The sequence below is a fragment of the Sparus aurata genome, chromosome 9 (genome assembly GCF_900880675.1).
Source record: "Sparus aurata chromosome 9, fSpaAur1.1, whole genome shotgun sequence".
Lineage (NCBI taxonomy): Eukaryota > Metazoa > Chordata > Actinopteri > Spariformes > Sparidae > Sparus > Sparus aurata.
In genome coordinates this window covers 13,885,878-13,896,252 of record NC_044195.1, presented here as the reverse complement: position 1 = coordinate 13,896,252, position 10,375 = coordinate 13,885,878, and the positions used below count along the sequence as shown (strand labels likewise).

Below are 10,375 nucleotides of genomic sequence, written 5' to 3'. Positions count from 1 at the left end.
GTGGCCAGATGGGGCTATTGAACATCTTGGGCGGCCGTGGCCCCACACTGGCCCCTTCTTGGGGTGCAACTGCTCAAAACAAGGTCTGTACTCTATCCTCCAGGTCATGATTTTCGAAAAGATACATTGCTTGGATGTATTTCTAAGCACTTTAAGCATCACGAGTTGAGTGTCAAGTAGTTCCAATATATTCGAGAGATAGCCGGCATCTTTATATCTCGGTAACTCACAACAAAATAGATGGATGACTAGCACTTATAAGTATGAGGGAAGATATTTATTTATGATTTTGCGGGTCACCTGTCCCTTTAGGCATGTTTAGAGTGTGACATGTTTGCTGCCACACAGCTGAAATACCCAGTGCAAAGGCCACTGCAATCACTTCATACTGTGCGTTTAAACAGATAGTATAGAACGCCACATTTAAATACATCTATTTTTGGGCCCAGATATACATTCTACACAACGACTGGTTGGTTGTTTATGCTTATTTCTATGCAATTCTGTTAATGATGAAGAGATCCAAAGTCTGCAGTTTGATAAACAGTCACAAGGGGGAAGCATTATCACCGAACTTATTAACCCCAATGACTTTGACACACTCTGTCTACTCCTCCATTTTCATTCACTCCTCCTCCTCTAAGCACCTCCCTAACCCAACATCTATCCATCCAGCTAATGCTTCCCATCATCTGCACCCCGCTGCTCGTCTATGATGTCATAAGGACTGCTGTAAATCTGCAGCACGCAGGCAGCCAGGCGCTCACACCAAGTCTGACACGGTGTTTGAGATACCGGTTCCCCTACTGCGCAAATATAACACAAGTTTCAGATACTGTTATCTATTCTGCATGATTTGTTTTGGCAAAATATTGCTCCAGGACAAATGAGGAACTCAGCAGGGCCGCAGAATGACAGATTCACACACCGATGCTGACATGTTATTTTTCCCGTTTCCCCCTATTCGAAGGGCTTTGCCCGCGACTCCATTCCAGCTCAGTGCAGCCATGGCCTTCTGAGTCAGTGTTTGATCAGCTTCCTTGTTTCCTGTCCAAACAGAGAGCCACAGGAGGAAACTGTGTTTACCGAGCTGAGCGCCGGCAGTCGGAGCCCTGTGAAGTTTCAAGGCCACAGAGACACATGTTTGGTATTTCTGCCTCTATCCGGATTGAAAATTCCAGGTACATGTTAAAGGAACCGAATCCTTACAGACCTAAACAAAAACACGCTCACATATAAATATGATTCACCCAATGCCAAGCCCGGCAGTACAAGCATATTCAAACAGACTGATTTCCACAGACCTTGGGAAAAATGAAAAACAGACCTCTTGGTTGCGAGTCGTTTAAAAGGGCTGAAGGTAAATGCTGCAGCAGTTCACACACAGGTTGTGAGTGTTTACTTGCAAACCTCAATTTTAACAAATTACACAAATGATTTACCTTTCCTTGTCAACAGACTGATTTCACTGTGTTTTGCTATTTGGCTGCAAATACAATATGAATAGAGGGCAAATAGTTTTGCGTTTGTTTCCTAATTAGCAGTACTTTTACACTCTAAGAAAAAGCAAGCCTAAGGCCAAAGACTAAAGGGGAAGCCATGAAATAAGAGCAGGGACAGAGACTGATTAAAACCCAATGGCAAGCTGCAGTGATTTCATAAATGGAGAAAAAAAAACCACACACTTCTCTCATGGTCTAGCGATGAAACTAACAGGGAGGTTGAAGTGTTGGAGCGTCTTTCAGAGGTTCATAAAGTAATTTCCTCGTCACAAAGAGCTTTTACCATGGAGGGCGGTAAAGGCAAGGCCACAAGATTTCATATCAAAGCCAAGGTCCCGGATACACTCTCACTATTGTGGCTTTAATGCTCTGTAGCACTCTGTGGCCTGCCTTTATTTAAAAAGCTTTTAGTATGTGGCCTTGTTAATTGGAACAGTCATATACTGTTTACTTATATTTTTCCCCTTTGTGGCTGTGTCATTTAAGAACCTCAATCACACTTTTCTCAAGGTTTATTGGTAGTTAAGACCTTTGAAGCTCTATACCAGATTAGACATAGACACATACACATGTATGCACACAAGCACATGCACATTTCCAATTACTTCTATCATTTCTTATTATTTACACTCATGAATTAGTTTTTTTTTCAGAAAGATTCGGAAAAGAATGCCCACTTATACGCACACAAACACCCCACCAGTGACAGCTGGTGCGGTGAGGCACTTTAATCAATTGTCATTTGTTCAGAAGCTGAACGCCTTCTACTAATTTCTTGGATGTCCTTGAGAGAATGCATGCTTTTTTTTCAGATTACATCTTCCGGAGTGACCTAATGTCCAAGTGGCAGCACGCTGGAACATTTAATGACAGTCCTGCTCTGTATCTGGCTGATTGACACTGGGATACGTAGGTGGTGGAACGGGAGAACACACATTTCCCGGTCAGTTAGCCTCTCAAGGTTGCAGAGAGCCTGCAGCGGCGCGGGTGACCTTGGCTGAGCCGGAGCAGACAGAGAGAGACCTTGAGAGACAGTGGGGCAGCAGGATCTGGCGCTCAAAGGGCTGGGGAACATAATGTGGTAATGCATGACTATATATCACAGTGCACAGTACCCACGTGACTGTGGATGGCAACCGGCTGGATAAAAAAGAAAATGATTTTTATCCACTCACATTCTTTGTTCTTCTTTACTCGACATGTTTATTCTGCATTATGCTCTGCAAAAGAGAAATATGAATGATTTGGCCAGAATCTTAGATTAAAACTTTCAAAAATGCATCCAACATCTTCTATAGAATGTGAAGAAACAACAGTTAGCAGTTAAACCAGTTAGCCCTGGTCTGTCCTGTCCGGTGACTCCATTAAACTAGGGAAGAGAGCCACCTGGAGAGCCAGAATGAGGCTAAAAGTTGGTGATAATGGCTGTCGCCACCTTGGCAGTAATTGACACCATCAAAATGGGTAAAGAGGTGGAGTGTGGGTGGAGCAAGACTAGTTGGTTAAATAAGCCCACCTAGCTGGAAGCTACTAAATTAGCTCAGCTATTAGCTCAGCTAAAAGCTATCTGTGTTCACAAATAAGGAGAAGCAAAATAAACCTCATGTTATCGGTGTGTGTCCTCTCTCCTGTCCCCGCCTGCAGTGCCATCTAGTCCGGAGTCATAGCCCTGGTCAGAGTCGGTGTAAATCACCTCTGTACCAGTTCTAATTCTCACAGATTACCATATTTTACATGTAGCACCTTTAACACTGTGTTGGCGTGTGGATCTCTCGCATTTTACCAGGTTGGCTATGTGTTTTTGCAAAATGGATGATACATTGCTGTGACATTTTCCCAAAACCCCATTAATACTCTGTTCCCATGGACCTCTTTTATGTGGTGACAAATGGATTATAGTTATTATCAGCCACACACACAAGTTTTGACCCATTTCCTGTAGTCTGTGACAGAAGTTATTCTTTTATTGTAACACTGTGCGACTGTCTCTTGAATGAATATCTGGATTTTTTTCTGTGAAGGAAAAGGTGAAGGTGCTAGAGATACATCCTACCGTCTTAGTGATTTGTTAAGGTGACTTAAATGTTCAAGACATTAATCAATTGAGCAACATTGTGATTGTGCGGAGTAAAGTTAACGCATACCAAAAACAGCCGTCTTTGTTTTAATGTAATTTGACATTTTACCAGGTCAGACATACAGGTTTTAGGTTGTTTTCTTGTCTTATTTTTTGCAGCTTTTCACTGTTTTAATCAAATTAACCTTTTTATTGTTCTCTGTACTGCATGTATACTACTGACACTTATAATGATCAACTTGTCTCACTGTGTTTTTTGGCTTGTCTTTCAGCAGAAACCCTTGCTTTTTTTTGTCTGAATGAACCTCACACTTCCTAAAAGTGCAGGTGTTTTGAGCACAATATTTGCACACCTTTTAAAAACTCTATCTTTCATTACCTCATGCAAAAGCTCTGATAGAATAAAAACTATTTTCTCTATGCCAACATGAAAAGCTCAAGGTGAACAGGCCTGAATAAAGTCAGAATAATGTACACGGATGTTGAGCCTTTCCAATCATGTATGCTGTGTTTGTGCACCACAATACAAGATCTCCATGCTGTTAACATTGAATTCAATTATGCCACGTGAAAAGGGGCTCATATGGAGCCAAATAGCAAAGAGAAGTTAGTGTTTGAAATTTGAAGGTTTTAGTGAAGTTTATCTTTGGTTTCTTTGTACAAAAGAAAGCAGATTGCCCTCTGACATGTAGTGGAGTACAAGTGCTGTACAAAGTTGCATAAAAGTAATTGTCTGAAAGCGACTGCTGAGGTTTTTTTCAGAGGACGATGAGTGATTTCGAAGTGCTTTAAGAAGTAAGTTCAGTACTTTCAGGTTGGCATATTAAAAGACAGAAAAACATGGCATTTTCAAGGCCTTTGCGGATCTTTAATCACACAAAGTCAGACAGCGTGACTCACAGCCTGGCGGTAAATCTATTACAGAAGTCTGAAAATATGTTTGTAGTTGCTCAAGGTGCGCAAATTTCAAACGAAATAAAAACATCTCTGAAGAATTGAATGAGAAATTTTGGAGGGGACGAGAGGGAAGATTAGGCGGTCATACCACTCAAAAAAGAGAGCGAGGAGACAAACACCTTTTTTTCCCTCAGCTTCATTTGAAATGTTTCACCCACCGTTGTCTTTCCCCTCACCTTGGTCCTCCCCATATGTGAGCCCTCTCCTGTTTTCCACTCACCCCTCACCCTCACCTCCTCCCCCGTCTCTTCCTGGCACGCCGACGTTGTTATTAGTGTCATAATTTACCTCCTTATGCAAACATGACCCTGTCCTCGATATGCTGTAAGGCAAAAATATTCATACTGTAGTCACTGTGAGACCAATAAAGCCAGAGATAGGAGGGACATAAATTATTGCTCCGCGGCTACAATATTTCATATTTCACTCGGCAGCCTTCCGCAGCTGATGTGTGTGTGCATTACATGTGTTTTCAGTAATGGCTATACATATGAAAAAGGAACATCATTTTATAGCGTGACATATATTTGGATAAGATGCATAGAACAGCAAGGACAGGCAGGGAGAGACAGGAAGGACAAGAAAGGATGGAGGCAGGTAAGCAGGTGAAGCAATCTGCATTTTGATTGCTATTGTGTCTAAATGTATTTTTACAACGCCGCTGTCGAGTCAAGCACGGTGAGATAATTGGAATAAAGGTGTGTTTTGTTAAAGTGTAGACGGTCTTAAGTACAGCGAGGAGGCAGAGTGAAGTGAGCCCATCAGAGTGGGACAGGGGAGCCATTGTGCCGTATGGATTCAGTAGCACATGCACACTTATGGGTTTGACCTTGGCAGCCCCTCCCTCACCCTGGCACCCCCCAGGGTCCCACTCAACCTTGGCTAATTAGCTCACATCCCAGTGGCATATGTTCAGCACACAATTTATCCACAACAAGGACATTACAACTGCTATGTCCCGCCTCTGCGCTGCCTCTCACTCACTCCCTCGCTTTGTTGGACACTTTGTTATCTGTGTTATATTTGTATGTGTGTGATGTCTTTTAATCCTTAAAATATGATCTTTTGTGCACCTGTTTTTCTATTAAGGATATTTAAAACTGCTATAATCAATATATTTCATATATGCAATTTTTACCAGTATTTGAACAACGCAATCCTCAGAATAAATGTTGTTTCTGCAAGCGGCAAATATGTTGAAACACATCTCTGTATGTTGCAACCTGACGGTTCGTTCCGTTTCAGTGTCTGTTTTCTGTTGTTGCAACACTGTGCTGTGTTGTGGTTAGGTTTAGGCATTTGGTTATGGTTAGGAAAAGATAATGCTTCGCCCTAAAATACCTGTTTTGGTCACCACAACACTGCTGGAAATTAGAAATCTAGTGGTTTCACTTACAATTATTAAAACGCAGTCTTGAACTGTGGTCACTGACTTGGCAGCCTCCTCACCTGGTAAAATCTTGGATCAGTGTTTTTTTGCTATATCTTTTGAAATCACTTGGTTTCATCATTTAGTATCCCAACTATTTATTAAATATCTTGCATTTACTGCTTTATAAACAGAACAAGTTATTTTTTTTATTACTATATCAACTATAGCTGATATAGTAATAAATCATGCAAGTGTGAATTAAAAAAGAATACAAACAATACTTGTGTTGAAATAATTATTGTAGCAGTTATTTGGACCAACACATCAACACAGTTATTATTTAAAATATGTTTATTTGAGACTTTTAAAAATATAACAGATTTAATTTGTTGACTGAGCTAATGCTAGCTAACCTCAATAGAATAAGTCAACAGCTAGATATCAAACATCTTCTGGGGTATAACAAGTGTCACACTAGAGACCATGTCGCAATGTTATCACACCAGCCACAATTCCTGGCAACATGTCAGTCTTCTGACCTATGACCTACGAGTACTTGAACATTACTACATTATTACATGAAATGGTATAAACACTTACATGCATCAGATGTGCAATAGTAGCAATGTTCAGTTTTGAAATGTTTGGCAGGCAACTCGCTTTCCACAATGAATACATAAGATCCTGAGGAGATTCCTATGAAATTCTTCAGTGAATACATGTGTGTATAATTGATTTTGTAATACAAATTGACTGCAAAGATATACAAATGATAAACCCAGCCGGGTCATCTTTGGGCTGCGTTGCACATTGAAGGCGTGAGAAACACATTATCAAAACACTGGTGGTTCTTGTTGACAGCGCAGTACTAAGTGGTCTGACTGATCTCAAGACTCCCCTGTCGGGTTTGCGAGTGGCCTGAGGCTGCAGTTTGAGGGGCATCATGCCCTGGATCCATGTCACTGTGGCTCCTCACTCCCCGTGTCCACCTGCAACTGGGATCTCTGTGAAGACAAAGCTGAAAATAGTTATCTGAAGCTGGTGTTCATCTTTCCATGACAACACAGACATTTACAGAAGGCAGGCTTGTGTCATGATTTTGGTATCTTAGTCTCATGTTTGACAGCCCCACTCCCACCTGCCAACCCTTCTGCCAAAAGAATCATCTCATATCACCACACACTTCATTGCCATTACCTCATCAGCTCTTTAGTATTACTAGTCCGTCTCCACTGAGTTAGCGTTTTGATCCTGATCGTGGATTGAGCCTTTACGAGAATTTGGCCTTAGTCAGACCCTTCCCCACCTTTATTATCAGCAAGAATTTGTGTATTCAGTTTGAATTAGATCTGGTTTCCTATAATTTTTATAACTTAATTATTCACTGCTCAAACCCTTAATTGCAAATATGGAAGCAATGCATTTTTCAAGGGAGAACACAAACTTGGACTTTCTCTTTCTTGGACTAGCATCCCTGAAACTCATTCATGAAAGACGTTGTCAGAATGTTCGGTAACTTGTTTGTTTTTGTGGTGATATCTGCGAGGTTAGAAAATAGTGTGATATGCTGCAAAACAGCTAGAGAGGAAGGAGATTGGGATGTGACCTTGAAAAAAAAGATACCTCTGTTCTTGCCCCCCCCCCACACACACACATTTCTTTGGACTATATCTCTGATGTGTTTCTAATGTAAAACTCCCACCTTATAATCATCTTGATGTATGAGGACTTTGCCAGTAGAAATTAGGTCAATAGAGCCATTTCCCTAAGCTTATGATCTCTGCCGACAATTTGCAAAAGGCTGAAACACAAACAACATGCGTAATATTTGAATCTCCTGCGAGTTTAGATTTCTAGAATGGATGTTTGACACTGGATTGAATGCACAACACTAAACCCACACACAAAAAAAAAAAGAATTACGAGGGGATGAAGATGATGACTGAATGCACTTCAAACTTCTCTCTCGACGGGGTTAAAAACACAAATGAATATCCATCGCCGTGGGTGTCACCTGAAAACAGTGCCATGCAACACGGCTCATCACAACATATAATCATCACACCGTGTCAGAAACGCAACCCAGCAGTAGGCTGCGATGGCAAGATCATTTGTGCCCGGCCTTAAGCGAGCATATCTGCTGCTTTGTTTGTCATAAGCAGGGTAACCTTGCAGTTCTATACCGACCTTGAACACTGTTACAAGCGGAGAGACAAACAGACCACAGACCATTGTATCATTAATTGTATACACACATTCAGTGAGAGGTTCACAGTTAAACAATGAGCAAAGCTGTGTTTGTTCAAAGGGAGGTTCATTGTGTCACCGGGCTGTTTTTATTAACTGACTGGGTTATGACACACAACTCACCACGGAAATAGATGCAACGCCAAAGACTAGGGGTGGGCGGATCAATCCAAATATCGATAGTATCGATACCAAGGTGAGTATTGGTATCGGATCGATACTAGCGCGATGAGATCGATATTTTTGTTGTAGTTTCTCTTCTATAAGTTCAGCAAATCACTTGTATTTCTTCACAGAGTTTTTGTGATCGAAGCATCCCTCTCAGTCCTTATGCGCAGTGCTCCTCTCCACCTCTCTCACTCCACTCACTCAGGTTCACTCTGAAGTATGAATATGGCAGAATATAATAACCCTTTTTTGTATCTGTTGAAGGAACATTAGTATTCCTATTTAGGTTACATGCAGATTAAAGGTTATAGATTTAATTATGTTAAATATTATTTTCTTATTTGGCTAAAATCTTTGTCCTTTGTTTCATTATTATCATAATCATGATCAACTAATTAAAGGCAAAAGTACAAAATCATGCAATGATCAAGAATTTTGGTATCAGTATCGGTATCGGCAGTACTGGCCCTGTAATTACTTGGTATCAGATCGATACCAAATTTGCAGTATCGCCCACCCCTACCAAAGACCATCTTTGAACAGAGACAGGGGATTTTGATATTTCCTGCTGCTGAACACAAACGACCACCTGGTATCAGCAGTTCCATGCTGAGATCATGTGAAGACCACTGAGCCATCTCCCAGGAATCAAATTCATGTACAAATCATTTACAATCAGTTCATGTTGAAGGAGACGTAATGCCAACTGGATTATGTTTCTATTGACATAATGAGAGAATATTGTTAAACAATATATATTCTGTAACAAGAAAATGTTCATTGACAATGTAATTAATTTGTTTTCTACCAATTTCTTCTCTCTGGCAAAACAGCATCTGCTTGTACTGACCACTGCATGGTTTAACTGTTTTATAGTTGTTGGTTACTGTCTAGGGAAGGATCACCATGAAACTTCCGAAGTTGATAGAAGACTGGATATAGGCAGGTTCTGCTCAGATCCCACCCAGATATCACGCAAACACAGACAGACAGACAGACAGACATTTAAACACTTGACAAACTTTCAAAGCTGCTCTCTTATTAGTTGCTGACACAGTAGGTGTCTCCAGGACCACATTTGGCAGCGATGGCACACACAAGTGAACACATTACCAGCCGACGCTGCTGAAGCTGATAGAAATCCATTTTCAGCATTTTTTTTTTAGGACTAAAAAATGATGTGAATGATACGTGAATGAACCATTTTGTGAAATCCTTCGGAATAAAGAATAGAAAATAAGAATAAAACCCAAAAGTTTGGTGTCACTGCCACTCAAGAGGACTTGTCTGGCTCAAAGTATGAGAATAAAAAGAAATGTACTGTGAAATGTCATCTATTAAACTCAAAGTGGTGGATGGAGTAAAAAAATGTAACCACAGATATCCCCAGGACACTTCCCTGTTGACTACATACTTAGTATTATGGGATGTCGTCTCACTTTGATAAAGAGAAGTCCTCAGTGACTTGAAACACAGCTTTTTATGATGAAATTTAAGCAAAACCGGGATAGTTCCCTCACCTTAACAAAGCGCTGCTGTTCTCTCAACGTAACCACAGACAGGACTCCAGGTTAGAACCCTGATTCCGATGTCACAGTCCTCTGCTGTTGTACGCCTCCCAAAGACCACCTCCACCACCTTCCTGCCACTTCAGAGCAGTTGATAAACGTAAAGAATTTGGCACATGTGAATGCGGCTTCTTTACTTTTACAATTACAATTCCTTGAAATAAAGATAAGCAGCTCTCATTTACAGGACTTGAGCGATCACTTAACATTAATTTGGCAGCCAACCCAAGCTTTTGTTAAGTGGTGTGAAACAATTTCCACACCCACCCTGCTCTTTCCTCTTTGGCACTGTGATTCAGTATTTCTTGTGAAATATGAATGGGCGTTGGACTGAATGGGCAGTGATCCATTAGTTACAGGGAGCCGTCTAATAGTGATTAGACTGACCTTTATCAGCCTTAAGCTTAATTTCCCAGTTTGATCCCCTTAATCTTTGTCACACTTGTTTGCTTTAAGTGTTTTGCTGCGGCGTTTGTACCGTCTA

General features: G+C 40.9%; 1 long non-coding RNA gene across 1 annotated transcript; it reads right to left on the bottom strand.

Annotated features, from left to right (window-relative positions):
- Positions 1–6,244: 6,244 nt before the first annotated feature.
- Positions 6,245–10,375, bottom strand: LOC115588513 (uncharacterized). Its single transcript, XR_003985373.1, has 2 exons — positions 9,844–10,375; positions 6,245–6,912 (listed from the first exon to the last, which is right to left on the bottom strand). It is a non-coding gene; the product is annotated as an uncharacterized LOC115588513 (long non-coding RNA).